The 19985-nt window shown below is 40.5% G+C and overlaps 1 long non-coding RNA gene across 1 annotated transcript in view; it reads left to right on the forward strand.

Annotated features, from left to right (window-relative positions):
* The window catches only part of LOC129030540 (uncharacterized), a 29466-nt gene extending 21212 nt beyond the window's left edge, over positions 1-8254 (forward strand). Inside the window, exons 2-3 of the long non-coding RNA XR_008500696.1 lie at positions 6652-6721; positions 7772-8254. This is a non-coding gene — a long non-coding RNA (uncharacterized LOC129030540). The remainder of the gene's footprint in view (positions 1-6651; positions 6722-7771) is intronic.
* Positions 8255-19985: the final 11731 nt, after the last annotated feature.

Below are 19985 nucleotides of genomic sequence, written 5' to 3' on the forward strand. Positions count from 1 at the left end.
GAGGGACATAAGAGGGAAAGAACATAGGGAATTAGAGGTTTTGGACAAAGGGCCAGTAGGGCAACCCCCACCCCACCCCATGGAGAAAATTCCATTTCAATGGGATTGATGGGAATGGCAGGGACTGAAATGTTAAGTAAAAATTCTGAGCCCCAATTTTTTCCAGGCAGAGGTTAGAAAGAGAGATTTGGGGCCTGATAGGCTGTCCACTCAGTATGCTTCCTATCAGAAAAAAATTAACTTGTCTCATAAAGGAACTGTTTAAATTTATTGCGTAGTGCAGAGCTCTTACATGGAGAAAAAACAACCCAAATGGAAAAGGGATATTCACTCAGAGGGAAATATCCCCCTATGAAGTGCCATGAATGGCTGTCACTGGGGGACAAAAAGGCCCTTGCTAGGTGAAAAATTAGAGTGAAATCTTGAATTCCCCTTTTTCTAGGAAATCACAAAACAATAATTCTTTGAGTTACATTCCTGATTACTAAGGCACCTACTAACTTACCCAACAAGACTATCTCCCCATGCTATAAAAGCTCCCTCAAAATAGCACACAAAGAAGGAATAGGAGACATAATAGCCACGAAAAAGAAAGAAAGAAAATGCAATAGGAAAGTCTGAAGACCTAGTGTCAATACCCTGACAGGCTGTTGGGAGCTGCAGTTAGTCCAGGGGCCTTCAGGTAACACTGAGGTGTGCCCTCAGCCAGATGCCTTCAGCTGCCCCAAGACCTCCTTCAAACCCCACCTGACAGCCAGGTCTTCTGTGAAAGGAAACTGGATTAAAACAGAGCCAACATTCCCAACACCTGGGGGCAATGGGGTATTAACAGAGTCCTCTCCAGCAAGCCTGTCTCCTAAATATTGTAAACCTCACAGCTGCTCTACAAGATTTTAACTGGCTGACAGGGGCCCAGGATTTTCTTTGATCTTGTGGAAAAAATAATGAGGGCAAGAAGCCTTGGAAGTAAAAGTAAAGAGTTTGGAGGTCCACTCCTACTCATCTTTCCAGTGAATCCCAGACAATCCCCCACAAATGACGTAGTCTAGGATCACTGGAGAAGTGTCATCTGAGGTGTCACCTGGAGTTCTTTGTCTTATGACCAAGAAAATTAAACAGCATGGACACCAAGAGCAAAAGTTTAATAAGCAAAGGATAAAAGTTCTGCACAGTGGAAAGGGGGCCTGAAAGGGTTGCCTTTCACAGTTGAATATAAAGGCTTTTATAAACAAGCTAATGGGGTGGGGTGTTTCATCTGCATAGTGTGTTAAAAACTGGTTAGGGGTGGGTGTCTTGTTTGCATAACGGACAAATTTTTGTTATCTCCACCCTGTCCCTCTAGTGTGCATGTGGATCCTTAGCCTGAGTTACTCCATATTGCTTCACTTCCCTTACTGTGCATGCATGTGTCGGGAGATAGAATTTTCCACTGCAGATATTTCTGGTCCTGTGTAACCTTTTTATTTATACAGCTGCAGGTCTGTCTTAGGCAAGCCCCCTTCTGCAAGTTTCCTTATCTGAGCATGCCCAAAAAGGAAAGAAATGTACTCACTGAAGCCCATCTTGTATAGGTGGAGCTCATTGGTTGCACAAGAGACAAAGGCATTGGACCTTGCTTCCTTATTTGGACTTGCAGCTTGATTTCTTCCAGCTGAAGTTGAATTTCTCTTATGTTCTTGTAATTTAAAAGAAATATATAAAATTATTTCAGATGAGTGTATTAGTTCGTTCTAACACTGCTATGAAGAACTACATGAGACTGGACAATTTATGAAGAAAAGAGAGTTAATTGACTCACAGTTCTGCAGGCTGTACAGGAGGCATGGTGTGGAAGGCCTCAGGAAACTTACAATCATGGAAGGCAAAGCAGAAGCAAGCACATCTTCACATGGCAGCAGGAAGGAAAAAGAGCAAAGGGGGAAGTGTTACACACTTTTAAACAATCAGATCTCATGAGAATTCACTCACTATCACCAGCAAAGGGGAAATCCACCCCTGTGACCCAATCTCCTCCTACCAGGTCCCTCCCCCAACATTGGCAATTACAATTTAACATGATATTTGGGTGGGAACACAGAGCCAAACCATATCATTTCACCCCTGGCCCCTCCCAAATCTCATATCCTTCTCACATTTCAAAACGCAATCATGCCTTCCCAATAGTCCTCCAAAGTCTTAACTCATTCCAGCATTAACTCAAAAGTCCAAGTCTGAAGTCTTATCAGAGACAAGGCAAGTCCCTTCTGCCTATGAATGTGTAAAATCAAAAGCAAGTTAGTTACTTCTAAAATACAATGAGGGTACATGCATTGGGTAAATAGACCTTTTCCAAGAGGGGGAAATCAGCCAAAACAAAAGAGCTACAGGTCCCATGCAAGTCTGAAACTCAGCAGACCAGTCATTAAATCTTAAAGCTCCAAAATAATCTCCTTTGACGCCATGTCTCATATCCAGGTCACACTGTTGCAAGGGGTGGTCTCCTAAGGCCTTGGGCAGCCCCAACCCTGTGGCTCTGCAGGACAGCCCCTGAAGCTCCTTCTGGCTGTCACTGGGTGCCTGTGGCTTTTCCAGGCAAGCTGTCAGTGGATATACCATTCTGGGGTCTGGAGGATGGTGGCCCTCTTCTCACATCTCCACTAAGCAGTGCCCCAGTGGGGACTCTGTGTGGGAGCTCCAACCCCACATTTCCCCTCCAAACTACCCTAGTAGAGGTTCTCCATGAAGGTTCGACCCCTGCAGCAGACTTCTGCCTGGACATCCAGGCATTTCCATACATCCTCTGAAATCTAGGTGGAGGTTTCCAAACCTCAACTCTTGATCGCTGCACACCTATAGGCCCAACATCATATGGAAGCCACTAAGGCTTGGGGCTTGCACTCTCTAATGCAATGGTCCAAGCTGTATCTTGGTCCCTTTTCACCAAGGCTGGAGCTAGAGCAGCTGGGACACAGGGTGCCATGTCCTGAGGCTGCACAAATCAGTGGGGTCCTGTGCCTGTCCCACAGAACCATTTTACCCTCCTAGACTCTGGGCCTGTGATGGGAGGGGCTTCTGTGAAAGTCTCTGAAATTACTGGAGACATTTTCCCCATTGTCTTGGCTCCTCTTTACTTATGCAAATTTCTGCAGGCAGCCTGAATTACTCCCTAGAAAATGGGTTTTTCTTTTCTATACCACATGGTCAGGTGGTATGGTCAGGCTGCAAATTTTCCAAACTTTTATGGTCTGCTTCCTTTTTAAATATAAGTGATCATTGCTTATGCAAATGAGCATAAGGTTTTAGAAGCAGCCAGGCCACATCTTGAACATGTTGCTGCTTAGAAATTTCTTCCACCAGATACATTAAATCATCTCTCTCAAGTTCGAAGGTCCACAGATCCCTAGAGCAGCAGGACAATTCCACGGGTCTCATTTGCTCCAGTTGTCAATAAGCTCCTGATCTCTATCTGTGACTACCTCAGCCTGGACTTCATTGCCCATCTCACTAGCAGCATTTTGGTCAAAACCATTCAACAAGTCTCTAGGAAGTTCCAAACTTTCCTTCATCTTCCTGACTTCTTCTCATCCCTCCAAACTTCCAACCTCTGCCCATTACCCAGTTCCAAAGTCACATCCACATTTTCAGTTATCTTCTAGATATCCACATTTTCAGTTATCTACTAGAGAATGCCACCACTTCTCTAGTAGCAACATTTTGTATTGGTCTGTTCTCAAACTGCTATAAAGAACTACCTGAGACTGGGAAATTTATGAAGAAAATAGGTTTAATTGTCTTACTGTTCTGCAGGCTATACAGGAGGCACAGCTGAGGAGGCCTCATGAAACATACAATCTTGGCAGAAGGGCAAAGGGAAAGCAATAAACTTCTTCACGTGATAGGAGGAGAGTGAGAGAGCAAAGAGGGAAGTGCTACACATTTTTAAACAACCAGATCTTGAGAGAACTCACTCATTATCACCAAAACAGAAAGGGAGAAATCCTCCTCCATGATCCAATCACCTCCCACCAGGTCCCTCCACCAACATTGGGAATTACAATTCAACATGAGATTTGGGTGGGGACACAAAGCCAAACCATATCAATGACTTAGAGTTATATCCACATAGAGACTGAATTAACACATGACTGATGACTAAAATCAGCATCTTAAAATTATTATAATTTACAACTCTAAGTGAATATACACAGTTTTCTCCAACCAATAATGTAACAAATGTAGCTCCCTATAACAAAATATTTTAATAAATAAGTTTTCACAACAAATATTTCAAAGCTAATATACTAACTCATAACCTCTCTCCAGATGAAGAAAGAAAAGGCATGTCTAACAAGATCAACTGATACCTTCCATAGGAAAAAGACTTGCGTTCTCTCTAACAAACAGACCTGGACAGAAATTCAACTTTAACATGACAGGACAGAGGGCAAGTGCAGAGATATTCACATTTGTCATAACACTTATATAATCTTTTACCTTTCTCTGTAGTGAGTAATCAAGTTGTTCGGGGTTTGTAAGCTCTAAGCCTCTGTGTCAAGTGACCTGACCTAGCTCATAACAACTGGATTTTAAAAGTGTTGCAAGGCCGGGTGCGGTAGCTCACACCTGTAATCCCAGCACTTTGGGAGGGCAAGCAGGGAGGATCATGAGGTCAGGAGATCAAAACCATTCTGGCTAACACGGTGAAACCTTGTCTCTACTAAAAATACAAAAAATTAGCTGGGTGTGGTGGCACGCGCCTGTAGTCCCAGCTACTCAGGAGTCTGAGGCAGGAGAATCACTTGAACCCAGGAGACAGAGGTTGCAGTGAGCCAAGATCGAGCCACTGCACTCCAGCCTGGGTGATAGAGTGAGACTCTGTCTCAACAACAACAACAACAAACAAACAAACAAACAAACAAAAAACACGTTGCAAAGCTTCTAAAACAGGTATTACATGATATCCTAGGCATAAAAATTTATTCTCACTTCAGGGATTTTTCTCACCCATAATTTAACTGAAGTTAAAGAGAAGTTTTTAAAATAAATTACAGAGGTCGATATCCTCAGCAAACTAACACAGGAACAGAAAACCAAACACCCCATGTCCTCACTTATAAGTGAGAGCTAAATGGTGAAAACACATGGATATATAGAGGGAAGCAACACACACTGGGGCCTTTTGGAGGGTGGAGGGTGGACGGTTGCAAGAGGGACAGGATCAGGAAAAATAAGTAATGGGTACTGGGCCTGGGCGATGAAATAATCTGTACAACAGATCTCCATGATGCAAGTCTACCTATGTAACAAACCTGCCCATGTACCTCTGAACTTAAAATAATAGTTAAAAAATAGCAAAACCATAATTATTATTTTTATCAAATTGCTTAAAACCTTTTTAAAATGAGTAAAATATTCAATTAAATGAAATATTGACATAGCTGAGTCTCTTTATCTGCCAAAAGTCAAAAGCTAGTTTTCTAAAGAAATTTAAAAACATTTTCTCAGATTAACTGATAAATGATAAATCACAAATAAAATATTATCAGGAATGAAAAGAGGGATATACAGCTTCTACAAACAGTAATGGGAAAGAAAATAATATTATAATGAAAGCTGTGCCAGTATTTGAAAATGTAGGCAAAATGAACAAAGTCCAAGAAATCTAACTCAATAAAACTAACTGGAGAACAATTAAAAACCTCATCTTATAATCAGCTATGGAGGTTTCTATTTCCACAGATCCTCCAATACTTTACAATTATGTCAGCCTTTCAACTTTGCCAATAAAAATAACTTAAAAGAATTTGCAGCTTAAAAGTTCTTATTTCAGCGTAACTCAAATTGTAGTTTGGTGGTAAAGTGTAGAGTGGTGTCTGGGAGTCTTGCAAAATGTTGGACTGACAGATGCAAACATATGAGATTTTTAAAATAAATTTTGTGTAAATATTTACTTAAATATAGAATACACAGCGGTGCTGGCTATAAGAAGAGTAAAATCGACAACTAGGTAAGCTCACTAAATGGAAATTTAATTAAGCACCAGATGAGGGGTGCAAGACCAGAAGCTCTGGAGGCTGTCCCCCCATTTCCACACCCACACTGACACCACAGTGTGTTCCACTGCATCTAGCAACTATGACATTCTTTCTATGGAGCACACACACACATGCACACACACACACACATCTACACACAGTGGGACATGGGAGACATCTGGTTTGGTTATAAGCCTTGTGGCTCCTTAAAAGGAACTCTGCCCTCAACCCAATTCTACAGTGGGTTCGGGGAAGACACAGTAGCATGTACCTTGCCCATGGTTCAGTGGTGACAGGCTGGAATTATGCCTGTTCCCTTCTAGGAACTGAGCTGGAATTGGAAGCCCTTTAGTTCAATTAAGGGTCCACTAGGATAATTAAGGTTAATTGCAGAAGAGGAGCAGGGGTCCTCTACTTTGTGGTGGCTGCAGAGAGGGCTGGGACTAGATTGGAACCCAGGGGAAAACATCAGGGTCAAGTGGAGGCAGAACACGGCAGCAGGCGCAAAGTCCTCCCCTGGCATCCTCCTACTGCAGGCCTTAAGCAAGCCTAACACCCCCACTCAGTGCCTTCTGTCAGTTTTAAAAGCTCTGGACAGTCAAAAACATCCTCACCTGCTGTGCTCTTGCTTGCACAGTGTCCTGGACCTGGCACTGAGTTTTCAGGAACCTGTGTTGACTGAGGGCACCTGGACCGTGAGATACCAGGTAAGCCTCGCCAGCTTAGAGTCCCACTCTGGTGCCTGTCCACCACCAGAAGGTGGAAAGGGTGAGAACATTAAATGCTCATTAATCATATATAAAACAATGGCCTAAGGTTTGGGGTCTTAGCCAGGCATGGTGTCAAGTGCTTGTAGTCGCAGCTACTCAGGACGCTAAAGCAGGAGGATTGTTTGAATGCAGGATTTTGAGGCTGCAGTGAGCTATGATCACACCACTGCACTTTATACTGCGTGACAGAGGAAAACTCTGTCTCTAAGAACAAACAAACAAAACAAAACAAAATGCCATGAGGTCTTCAGGCTTTGGGGCTCTAAATTCAATCATTTATTTCACATAGAGTAGAAACTCAGGTAAGGCATGATCTGAACTTCCCATGCACCTTCAGAAGGTGTTCAGTGTTCCTTGCAGAAAAGGTGACATTAAATCAGAAACCTATCCTTGTTGGTGAGTTCTCCTCATGGGCTGAGAGGATGAAGGAGATGCTGAAGGCAGGACTGTACTTTGCAATTCCATTTTGCTGGAGCAGCAGGCTTAGAGCTGCCCCCAGTATGAAGGGGTCTCTCTTCCCCTGGGGACCATGCAAAGCTTTCCAGAGCTTCACCTACAGAGGAACAGGCCGAGATTCAAATCTCAGCCTTGTCACTCATTAGGTGAATGACTTCAGACCTAATTCATTATCTGCAAAACAGGTGCCTACTTTTTGTAGTTACAAGAACTAAAATAGGGATATCTGCAAACTGTTCAGCACAGATTAATCCCTCATGAATCCTTTATAGCTATTGAGTTGTTACTTTATTTAATATACAAATAAAAATGTATGTATTGGTGATGAACAATATGATATTTTAAAGTATGCATGCATTGTGGAATGTCTAGATAGAGCTTATTGACTTATGCATTATCTCACTCAACTTATTTTTGTGGTGAGAACACTTAAACCTACTTACAGCAAATGTTAATAATATATTGTTATTAACTATACTCACTGTGTTGTACAATTACCTCCTGACTAACTGAAACTTTTTATCCTTTCAGCAAATCTCTCAACCCTACCAGCCCTTAGGAACCACCACCCTAATTTCTGCTGCTGTTAGTTCAACATTTTTATCTCCCATATGTGATGTCATGTGGTCTTTTTCTTTCTATACCTGGCTTTTTCCACTTAACATTCATTTGAAAAAGAAATTTCCATTGCTTGGGCATGATATTCCATTGCAAACTCTCATCATCAGGGCAGTTAGTACCCTGAAAGCAGTAAAGGAAGAGATGCCTGCAGAGGTTTCTGGAACTTCTCGCCACCAAGCAGGGCTGCTGTAATTTACAAGGTTCCTTCCACAGAAGCAGGAGGAAACTCCTGAAGGCACCTCCAGACAGGGAACATACTCACAGAGCATTTCAGCATATGAACTTTGAAGAGCAAACTTACCTATTAACTTTGACCAGAGATGCATATTAATGTTGAGCAAAGCTGCATATTAACTCTGGGATGTAACTGTTCTAAATGGCTACTTCGCAATTTGAGAACAAGTTTCCATGCCACATACTTTGTATATATTAAAACAAGCAACAAATCTTGGCCTCAGTTCTGTATAACATCTTCCTGAGAATCCAGCTGAAGAAGAGATTCCTTAGGCTGCCTCCAGACAGGCCAGGAGGGGTCACAGCCCTAGCAGCCCTGGACAGGTGTCAGGAACCAACAAGGCCAGGCAAGCTCTTACTCAATGGGGTTTAGCTCAGGCTTAACACTTACCTTCTGGGAGTTAAGACTCCACTTGCTGGGCTTGCCTGTCCTGCTGTCCAGCAATCTGGGCCTCTGAGCACCTTGAGTGGAGAACCCCAGGGAAGAAAGCCCTACTCAAAGCAGAGGGTGTGTCTGGGAAGGAGTAGAAATTACCCACAGCAGGGCAGGGCTCTGACAAGCTCTTAATTTGTAGATGTACCCCAAACTGCAGAATGGTAGGTCAGTGCTGCAGGAACCTCTTGAGTTTTGCAATCTAATTCTACCCACAATTTGATGGGCCATCGATCCTGACATTAACAAAATTAGGTATAATACTAATTACTGTTTTGAAGTTTAAAACAGGTAAGACAAAAATGCTGGAAAATGAGAAGTATGCAGTTTGGTAATTATTATGACAACTGACAAACCCAGGCTGACCCACACCATTTGTGCATTGTCAGAACAGTCTCCTCATACTGACAGGGGCACTTCCACACTGGCCTCATCCTGGAGGGAACCGAGGCAGGCTGGCATCGCCTCTGACTTGAGGGAAGGAAGCTCGTTATGACGTCACCATTCCGCTCAGGCCCTGAGCTCTGGGGAACACATGGGCACCTCACACCTCCTCCTAGCATGACCTCGGTGATGCTGTCCTTTCCTGCTTCCCTGCCCTTCTCTGCTGGTCCCTGTCAGTGTCCTCACTGGACTCCTGTTCCTCTCCTGAAGCCTCTTCTGCTGATTCCTCAATGAATCCCACCTCATAAAGGCAGTACCCACTTCAGCTTTGGGGACTTCACAGTCAGCCTCTACAGCGCACGACAACTTCCTGAAATCCAGGAACGGCTCTATGCATGTGGGCTTGTCCTGCAGGTCCTACATGGAATCACTTTTAAAACAGAGTTCCTCCTGTCCCCACCCCAGCCCACCCTTCACAGCTGTGTGCCTGAGCAGAGCCTCTCTCACTTCCTCCACCTGGCTGACTCTGGCCCCTGTTTACCAGCTGGAAAAGAATCACTCACAGCAGATGTCCCTGCACATGAGCTACAGCTGCCTCTTGTATTTCTTTCTTTCCAATATGTCATTGGGATACCTTTTTTATACATTTCATTTTACACTCTGTTTTTAAGTGTTTACTTCACTCTTGCCTTAGAGGACTAAGAAAAGAATTAAGGGCAGTGCATAAAAATGAATAGAAAAAAAGTATTTATTATTCAGTATTATTTGCACTGACTTCTGACATGTAGCATTTCTGTTAATAATAAATGTAGTTGTGCCCATAGAAAACTCATATGTCTCACCACATTGCAGTTATAAAATACCATTTAGGGTCTTGACTACTTATAGGTTATAGTAGTTTTCATAGACCTGATGCTAGCTCTTACTGTTTAATAGATTTATGAGAAGCATTTGTATGACTATGTTAAGCACATTTATTTTAAAATATTTTGATACTTATAATTCAACAAATTTCCTTTGAGTTCATATGTAAAATATAAATGATCATATATATATACATACACACACACATATATAAATATGTTTAAAACATTATTCTGATAAAGGAGTGTTAGACTTCACCAGACTACTATAGGGTTCCATGACACACAAAAGTTAAGAACCCTTGTCTTAGAACCCTGCAAATTTGGAATTGATTTTCCTCTGTAAGACAGATCTTACTTTGATTCTTTTCATTCAATGAAATGTTTTGTGATACCAGGCAGTGATGAAACACAGGGCTTTTGCCTTTGTTCCTCATCAACGATAGTCATTGATAAGGTCAACTCCTGCCCATACTTTCACCTATCTCTCCGAAGAGAAGCATCCCTGAAGTCTGAACACCCTTGATCCTGAGCTGCCCTGGCCTACCCGGGAGGGAAGGGGGCACAGGCAGAACGCTGGTGCAAAAATTTTTACAACTTTTTTCTATGGTGGGGATTGATGTGTTCTGACCCCATGAGGTATTTTTCCAGAGCAACATTGTTGGCATATGAAGTCCCAATCACTATTCTCTTTACACAGTGGAAGTGAAGACTTGTCAGAGCATCTCCCAGCAAACAGATGCCTCAAACAAAGATTTTCCAGGGTCCCGTACTCTCTCCTGTGTGGCAGTGGGTGGAATTTGCTCTTTCCCAGAAAAGCACTTAGATGGCTGTGTATAATTTTGGTTCACAACAATTTCCAGTCTATTTCTTCCCTCTGTCCCAGGAGAAAGGGGAAAATAATTACACAGAATGGCAGAGGGTCTTGAGATTCTTCCCTAGGTCTCCCATAACTACCCACTTCCTTCCTAGTTCTTTTCCTGTAACAACTCTTTCCTCTACTCGTTGTATTTGCAAATGTTAATGCAGTGCCTGGCAAGGTGTAGATGTAAGTGAGTACATAAATGGACGGGAAATAAACCCCCAAGAGAGACAAATTGGACTTCTGGCTGTGAGAATTTGGAAATCTAGATTTTTTGCATAATTTCCCATGTTAACACTCAGAAATTCTAGGAAATATATCACAAATCTCTTGTGGATTTGTGGATTTAAGGAATGACTAAAATCAACAGAATAAAGAAAGAGACATCTCAAATTGCCAGTAAAAGGAAAGAACTAAAAACCAGAATGAAAGTGCACAAACTGCTACTGATTGCACCTGGGTAGTGTGTGGGAAGGGGATGAGGGGCTGTTGATTGTGCAATTCCCTAGAGCAGTGTTTCTCCAATTTTAAGGTGCATTGAACCCCTGGGATTTTGCTAAAATCTGGACAGGCCAAAATTCCACATTTCCCAAAACCTCCCGAGGGACACTCTATGAGTCACACAGATCCAGGCTTGGCTGTAGTGAGCAGGTGGACACAGGAGATGAGACCTCACACCCAAGCCATTCAGAGGTTGGAACGAAAACCCCTACATTTTGCTGGAACTCGGAAAAGGCACGCATCCTGAGTGAAAGGGTAGGCAAGGAAAAAAAAATCTTAATAGTGCGAGGAGAAGGCAGGATCTGTACATTCCTCGATGTGTCTCTAATGTGTGTGTGTGTGTGTGTGTTTACTTTCTCAACTTCAAATGTGATGTCATTCCTCTATGATGAAGGTCTGAATGTTCTAAACATCAATCTGTGATTTCCACCCTTTTGATATAAAATCTATGAATTACTCTATTTGCTGCTTCTCTTGCTCCAGGTTGTTTTGCTAGTTGAAGATGTGTTTTGCAGACTCACCTCTTTGCCTCCTCTTGTCTGGTTAAACTTACTATTATCAACAATAACAGTAACACCAACACTCATAGCACTTATTTGGTAAAAGATGACATTTGATTTGTGCAAGCATTGTGCTAACTTTCTTGAATCTTTTTCTCATGTAATTCTTTTAATAATCCTATGAGTAACAATAAATATTAGCTTCATTTACAGATGAGTAAAATTAGCCTTAGATAAATTAAATAGGAAGAACTTCCCTTTTGTGGTTCAAAATGGAAGCAGCTTAGAGGTTACTCATGTTCCCAAAACAAGAAAAACTGGAACTTAAAATTCATAACTCCTCTTAGATTCATCAGAGAATCAAGGTTTCAGAGCAACCTGCTGTACCAAAAACTGGACAAATGTGAACACAGAAAAACACGGGAAGAAGCCCACAGCTAAAGTAAATGCAGGGATAGAACAACTGAAATTATAAGTGATGAATTGCTGGAGACTCAGCGTGTACTAGCTTAAGAGTTGACCATCTCTCCAACTACTTCTCTAAGCATATAGACAGCCCACAGGAGAGCTATGAGTAGATACATTATTTCATTCAAGGAATCTTTACTGAGCACCCACAGGGAGCTAAGCACTGTGTTGGGCACCAGAGAAGAGACATTGCAGAAAAGAAAACAAAAGCTCCTGCCTTTATGCACTTAACATTAACAATAACAGGTTAACTGATAAATATGTTATATCAAGTGGTGATAAACACTGTAGGAAAAAATAAAGCAGAGGAGGCTTATTATTTAGATGAAGTTGCCAGAGAAAGGCTGCCTGGGGAGGGGGGGTGGAATAAAAGATATTTAATCAGAGACTAAAAGAAGTCAGGTTATGGGAAAGCAGAGCGTTCCAGGCACAAGAAGGAGAGATGGGAGCGGGCGGGGTGTCCCAGAACAGCCAGGAGGCCAGTGTGGCTGGAGCAGAGCAAGCAGAGGGGAGCAAGGAGCTCAGCCAGTGCAGGAAGGCATTGACATTGGGCTGGGCACAAGATCTCATGGGCACTGTAAGGACTTTGGCTTTTACTCAGAGTGAGAGTGGAAGTTACCAGAAGGCTTTACCAAAGGAAAGACATACACTGACATATGGAAAGTTGATACTTCTGATTGTTGTATGGAGAGTAACTGTAGGGAGCCAGTGTGAGGCAGGGCAGGAAGTCTTGAGGCAATTTCAGCAGTACAGGGAAAGATGCTGGAGGTTTACTGGGAGGTGACCAGGTGGTTATATGGGAAAATATTCCTTGTTTTTGAGAGGAAAGCTTGTACAAGTGGACTCCTTCAGCATCAGAGACACCTGAGGATTTGACCAGACCACAGGTCAAACTCCTTGCGATACTAAGCTGAAGAAGTACATAGTGTACCAGATCACAGACAGACAAGCGCTCTACTAGGATCACTGTGTACCTGGTGTCACTATCACAATACACTCTTTCTGGCTTCAAGATAGTTTATTGTGTGACTGCTAATTTGTGAGATACAGCTGCACTGAAGAGGAGGATAAATCACTAGGAAAGTGCTAAAGCTAAGCACTCCCAAGCTGGTGATTTCCTGAACTGAGGTGGTGAGCACCACCTCACTCAGTCTCACTTCTCATGGCAGGCATATGCCCAAGCATAATGACTGGGAACATTAGAAGCTTCCCTAAGAAGTCACAAGACCTATGATGCTCTTGCTGTCTATGCTCTGTTTTATGTCCTGTGTTGTTTCTCAAAGCTAAGAAAATTGAGTGTCCAGAAAAGCTACTATTTCTTGTGAATTTGACTCTCAATCGAAACTTGAAGCCCTCTTTGATTGTTGTGCAATTTTATAGGTAGATTTGACAGAGTTTGATGATGGATTGGATGTAAGATGTGAGCAAATACAGGATTTTTGACTCCAAGGTTTTTGGCATCTTTTGTTTATTTTTTAGGAGGGGATAGAGGCTAAATTTCCTGGGTTCTTACATGCTCATTTTTGTTTACATTTGAAATGCAAAGTGGCTGCATATAAAATTCTTCAGCTGTACTTTGTTTCTTTGAAAGTTTTGTAGACATCGCTTCACTTCCTCTGCTCCTAGGTATTAGAATAAGAAAATCTAAAACCAGTCTAGTTTTTCCTCCTCCTAAGAGACTTGTTTGTTTGTTTGTCTGTGATGGAGTCTCCCTCTATTGCCCAGGCTGGAGTGTAATGGCACAATTTCGGCTCACTGCAACCTCCACCTCCCGGGTTCAAGCGATTCTCCTGCCTCAGCCTCCTGAGTCACTGGGATTACAGGCACCCACAACCACGCCTGGCTAATTTTTTGTACTTTTTAGTAGAGGCGGGGTTTCATCATGTTGGCCAGGCTGGTCTTGAATCCCGACCTCAGGTGATCCACCGACCTCAGGTGATCCACCCACCTCAGCCCCCCAAAGTGCTGGGATTACAGGCGTGAGCCACCATGCCTGGCCAAAAGACTTGTTTTCCCTGGCTGGCTCCACTTAGGTTCTTGCATTACTTTTGACATCTAGCGACGTCACCAAGACAGCACTTGGTGGTGTTCTAGCATGCTCCTCTAGGACCCCTGCAGAGAGTGCTGTTTCCATACTGAGCATGGTTTACTTCCTTGATGATGGCATACACTTGCCCATTTCATGGCTGGAACCCCCTCTCCATCTGGATAAAACAAATTCATTCCCCAGGTTTCAGCCCAAACATCATTTCCTCCAGCAACACTACCCTGACTCCTTCCACACCCCGTGTTTTGTGTCCCTGCTTCATGCCTTCCTAACACATCTTGCTTCTATTTCCATGATGCTCCTCTCTCGATGCAATTATTTACTCATTGGCTTTATGAACAGACTATAGATTCTGTGAAGGTGACAGCCAGATGCATTTTGCTCACAGTTCATACCCAATGTCTTTCCTAAGACTAATTTATATCTAGGTTCACATGGTGTAGGTGTTAAAAAATATTTTTTGAATGAAAGAGTGAACTGCCAAAACTATGAAATACATTTAGAGTCTATAGTAATTATTAGGACTGTTGACTTCTACAGGAACTGCTGTAAAATGAATGTCAAAGCACAGAACATTAATGCATTTTGCTGTTGCCCAAAAGAATAGCCATCATTCAAGTGGAGTTCAGCAACAAATCACTTCCCAAGATTTCTCATAAAGGCAGATACACATTGTCCATGATAGGGAAGGAACACTGGTGGGAAAGTTTAAACATCTGCCCAAAGCTGCTTTCAGAGCACCTCCTGCCTGCCAATGAAAGCAACTGGGTAGTACTGCAAAGATGAGACACAGAAAGGAACCCAAACCTTCAGGCCTCTTTGAACATGAAAGGACTGTGCATACATTCTGCATATTGCTGTTTATTCTCAGGTTCACCTAGCCTTACATTTGCCGAAGGAGAGCTATAGTTGTAATGGTATACAAAAAGTGTATTAATTTTGTGTTCCCAACTAGGGAAATTACAAAAAACTGATGCTTTGTACTGCTTCCAAAATGACTAAGCACTGCATATGACACATTCATAGAAAAAAGCCACATTGCACCTTAAAATGAAACCAATGAGTTCATTTTACTGGGTTGTGTTGCCCAAAGTAAATGAAATATTGAGAATTTGCTTGGATTGGGAACAAGTCCACAGGTTCAGAGTGGATCAGGGTGGCCATCTCAACACTGTAGCCATCCACTGCTTTGATATGCACAGGGTCAGAATTTTCCACAGTATGTTTTAAAGAATGCAAATTCTTTGAGAATTCTATTTGAAAAAAAAAAGTTTCACGAGTGGAAAATGCTTCAAACTAGAATGTTCTCTTAGGGACTCAAAATGCTTTCTAATGAATTTAAGACTCTAAGACATTCTGAAGGAAGTAAACCTGTTTCACTGTATATTTCCCAGCAAGTGCTCAAGTTCATGTCACCATGGAATCCCTTCCTCCAAGAACACTAATTAACAAACTACAGAAATGCATTTATCTAGACATTTTGCTAAATGTTTACTATTTCCTCCCATAATTAAGAAATAATTAACATTTATTCAATGTCAACTATAAGAAAGGCATTGAATACTGAGCGTTTACATATTCTTGCAGTTATTATGTCCTTCTTACCCTAAATACTCTTGTTGCTTTTTTTTTGTCTCAATAGTTTCTTTTCTGCCAACTAATATAAGACTGATCCTGAAAGGAATCTTCTTTTTTCTTCCAAATGGAATACAGGACTTCAGTGTAGAGTGAGATTAAATGATCTGGACATACCCCAACTTAATCTCAATTTTCCAGAAGTAGTAGACTTTTATAGATATATGAAAGTTTTTCTTGCTGTAAATCTGTGGCTGGTGTTGAAAAACTGATCCCCAAAATGAACAAATACTATATAGAAGCCTGTTTTTTAATTATTTCTCACTGTAAAAATAAACAAGAAAATTGACGCTAGAAAGCCCCTTAAAACCAATTCTTTGATTTTTCTTCAATACAATGATCTCATTTCTAATTATACAAAATATTATTCTGAAATTTATAAATCAATATATGAGACATTACCATTTTTTTCTACTAACATAAAAGCAATATAGTTATTAGAACATGGATTAGGAAACAGACTATTTGGTGTAAATCTCAGTTCTAACAAATATTCATTGTTTTACATTTATCAAATTACTTAATCTGTAATGACCTCAGCTTTCTCATCTAGAAAACAAAAGAAAATATTACCTATTTTATGTGTTTGCCAGGAGAATTAAGTAAATAATACACGTAAAGTAACTTCTTAGCAGCTTACATATGTTAGCTTTCATTGGCTTTATGTTATTCTAATTAACAGCGATAAGTAGAATGGCAACCCTAACTATGAGCCATAAAACACATTTTTTTATTTTAAATAGGGTTTACAATAACAGTCCCAGATTCCCAATGGCACAGATTGAGAAGAACGCTCACACTTTGGAAAAGAAGTCAAGACTATTGAACATTGTGTAAGTGGGTGGAGTCCCTTTGCCAATATTATCAAAAGAAATGTGGGACAAAATCTATAATTTCCAAGCCAAGCCCAATGACCTTATTCTGGCAACTTACCCAAAGTCAGGTAAGTGTATCAAAATACATTCAAATGCTCTATAATTTAACCTGAAACTATTGGGTAATCTGTATTCATAAATAAAGTATGATTGGGATTAGGGGAGAAACAATTCTTTATTATGCAGATCTGTCCTTAGTATTGCAGGACATTCAGCATCTCTGGCTCCTAAGGCAACAGTTCCCAATAGCAGTCTCTCCTGATGACCAAGACACATTTCTAAATGTCTTGGGAGTAAAGGAGATAATGCCGCCATACCAGAACCAATGCTTAGATAAAATATAAGGTGAATAAATTGAAATAGAGATGACATTTTTCAATATAAACCCTCACTAAAGGTAACTTTCTCCTAAAATAATGCCATATTCCAGGTATTAATCTATTGTCCTAGATATAAAAAATGTGATTGTCCAATTATTCAAGTTCTTGGAAGATATAAATTGAGAATTTTCTGCTCTTAGTTGGGATTAAGTCTCATTCCAAAAAGCCCAAGGACTTGACCTTGATTAAAAATGCCTTAAACTTCTAACAATTCTCTGAAAATTCCTGACATAAATACATCCCAGTAGCAATGTGCACACCTAATGCCCAGAACTTGGTTTCCAAATATCATTTCCTACCAAAAGAAAGCATGGCTGTTAGGAGAACAGATGATCCCAGTCCTGAACAGGGAATGCACAAGGTGAGTCTAAGACATGCTGATTGCTAAGGAGCAAATAAATGCTCAAAAACAAATGGGGGAATGTCAGAGGAACACAACAGCCAGTTTGAAGGACCTCACATTGGCCAAGTTTGGGATTTTTGGAATGTCCAAAAGAATAATGTCTCTAAGTGACTGGTGAAACATTACATTAAAAAATCCTATCTAGCCATGATAGAGAAACTGGATTGGAAGTGTACTCCAGCCATAATCAAACAGAAAACTGCAAAACCTCTATGAAATTATTGTTGTTCAACATTGGAGACCAATTTTCCCAGTTTTTGGCCTGAAGATACTTTCTGAATATGGTATAGCAACAGGAAACTAAAGGAAGTCATGTCAGACTCACTGAGTTCAGGAGCCAGATGTAAGAGTTTTAGGAGCCCAAGACAGCTGCAATTTGCAGGGAGAGTACCAGAGAAAATTAAACTACACAAAGAAGCACCTCCAGATATCTATGCAAGAGAGCCCTTGAGTCTATTGCTAAATAGTAAACTGCACTAGGATAGGACTAGGCTCCGTGAGGTCATGCAAGGAGCTACCAGGAAAGTATCAGCCAAATAATTCCCAGAAATCACACAGCTCTGAGATGCTTTTGTGTTCCAACCAGCCCGTGATGGGCAGAATTTTTATCCCTATGACTTTAGTCCTCTGTTGTCACACCTGTGCTTATTATTATTATTATTATTACTATTATTATTATTATTATTATTAGCGACAAGATCTCACTGTCTGCCCAGGCTGGAGTGTAGTGGCACAATCAACTTAACTCACTGCAGCCTCCTAACTCCTGGTCTCAAGTGATCCCCCAACCTCAGCCTCCCTTTTTTTCCTTTTTTTTTTTTTTTTGTTGTTGTTGTTGGTAGAGATGGGCTTTCACTTTGCTGATCAGCTGGTCTCAAAATCTTGGCTACAAGTAATCCTCCTGCATCGGCCTGCCAAAGTGCTGGGATTATAGGCATGAGCCACCTGGCCTGGCTTGTGTTTATTTTATATTACATGTCCAAGTGATTTGGAGCTATAAATAAAGTTACTAACTAGCTGACATTAAGATAAGGAGAGTATCTTGGATTATCTGAATGAGCCCAGTGGAATCACAGGAGCTCTTAAAAGTAGAAGAGGAATTCAAAGAGATTTGGCAGAGGAGAAAGTCAGGGAAATTCAAACCATGAAGATTGGTGCATGGTTACTGGCCTGATAATGAAGAGAGGCAATATTAAGGAAACAGTGTCTCAGCACTACACCCAAAAGGACCTGAATTCTGTTGACAACTGGGAGCCTGAAAAAAAAAAAAAACCTGAAACCCCATAAAGTCATCTAATTGGAGTACCATAAAAGTGAAGGGATACAAAAATATTTTAACAATTTGTTGCCAAAAGTTTACCAAATTTGAGGAAAACGATGAATTTACAAATCCAAGAGGCTCAAAAAACCTTAATCAGGAGCTACTCACAAACACCAAACCTCACCTGTAATCAAATTGCTAGGAACTAATGGGAAAATATTAAAAGCAGACATAGAAAAAAAAGATACATTGCCTAGGAGGAAACAATGTTAAAAATAACCAAAGCCCTCTTTTCTAAAGCAATGCAAACAAGGAGACAGTAAGTAACACCTTTAATGTGAAAATCTTTTAAAACTGTCAACTTAGGATTCCATATATTAGTAAAAATATACTTTAAAAATGAAGGTCTAACAACAACTTTCGTCAGTTAACCAAAAGCTGAGAGAATATGTTGCCAGCAGATCTGCACTAAAAACAATGTTAAAGGAATCTCCTCAGTGTGATAGAAAATGATAGTAAATGAAAACTTGGATCTGCTACACAAATAAGGAATGTCAGAAATGATAATAATATGTGTAAATAAAATAAATGATTTTCCTCATTTTTAAATTTTGTAAACATAATTAAAGCAAAAATTTTTTAAATGTATTAGAGTTTATGACATATGTAGAAATAAAATGCATGACAAAATAAGACTCAGACCAAAAGTAAATATAAAAATGTACTGTTGCAAAATTCTTACATAATAGAGGAAATAACATATAATATCAATTTCACATAGATGGTGACAAAATAGAGATGTATACTGTAAACCCTAGAGTCCCTGCTGGAAAATTAAACAAAAAGATATTATCAAAAGCCAAATGCAATTCTAAAAAGAAGTCCATTCAAAAGAAGGCAGGAAAAGAGTAAAAAATGAATAAAGATGGGAATATAGAAAACAAATAGCCTGGCAGCAAATTTAAAGCTAGTTATACAGATAAGTATCCTAGAGATAAATTTTCTAAACACTGCAATTAAAATGAACTTTACATATAAAACCATGATAAAGTGCAAGTAAAAGATGGGAAAGATATACCATGCAAATAATAATTATAAGCCAACAGAAATGACTATATAATATTAGAACAAGAATTATTACCAGCGATAAAGATACATATTTCATAATGATAAAAGGGTCAATTTATCTAGATAAAATAATTCTAAATATCTATGTCCCAAATAACCAAGCTTCCAAATACATAAGGCAAAAAAAGTGATAATTTAAAGGAGAAATAA

The sequence above is a fragment of the Pongo pygmaeus genome, chromosome 12, assembly GCF_028885625.2.
Source record: "Pongo pygmaeus isolate AG05252 chromosome 12, NHGRI_mPonPyg2-v2.0_pri, whole genome shotgun sequence".
Classification (NCBI taxonomy): domain Eukaryota; kingdom Metazoa; phylum Chordata; class Mammalia; order Primates; family Hominidae; genus Pongo; species Pongo pygmaeus.